The following is a 480-nucleotide window of genomic DNA, read 5'->3' as shown; positions in this document are numbered from 1 at the left end:
CACTAGCTTCTTTGTTCGTGTATCTGTGTATGACTGTGCATGATCCGCTGTAAACCATGCATCCGCTTATTGTGGGTACATGTTATAGTGTGGAAGTACAGGTATGCTAGCTGTTCTGTTAGCTATTTTTCATAGTTATTTTGCTGTTTTTTATTCGCATTTTTGGTTCTACCTACGGAAAATAGAATATATTAAGTACATTACACAATATGGAAAAATCTAAGGATTTTTGTGAAATCTCAGAGAGGTTAGAAGCTTGTTTTGGGAAAATTTGAGTATGTTTATCCTGCAAATTGTTTAGAAATAAGATGTGGTTAGGAGAGAATAGAAAAAGTTTATATCATTAGATAATTCCTAAAAAAATATATGGATAGAGGTGAAACAGATTCGGAGAATTACCGAGAGAACTTCTTAACTTACAATCTAAAGCGGAGAATGATAGTAAAATTATAGGTATGATATCAGATGCTTCGAGCTTTT

At 32.9% G+C, this 480-nt stretch overlaps 1 protein-coding gene across 1 annotated transcript in view; it reads right to left on the bottom strand.

The window, feature by feature from the left end:
• The window catches only part of LOC119592115, a 15,745-nt gene that overhangs the window by 14,707 nt on the left and 558 nt on the right, over positions 1-480 (bottom strand). The window lies entirely within an intron of this gene.

This window comes from Penaeus monodon, chromosome 29 (genome assembly GCF_015228065.2).
Source record: "Penaeus monodon isolate SGIC_2016 chromosome 29, NSTDA_Pmon_1, whole genome shotgun sequence".
NCBI classification, from domain to species: domain Eukaryota; kingdom Metazoa; phylum Arthropoda; class Malacostraca; order Decapoda; family Penaeidae; genus Penaeus; species Penaeus monodon.
Note: the sequence above shows the minus strand (reverse complement) of the source record. Positions and strands in the feature narration are given on the sequence as shown.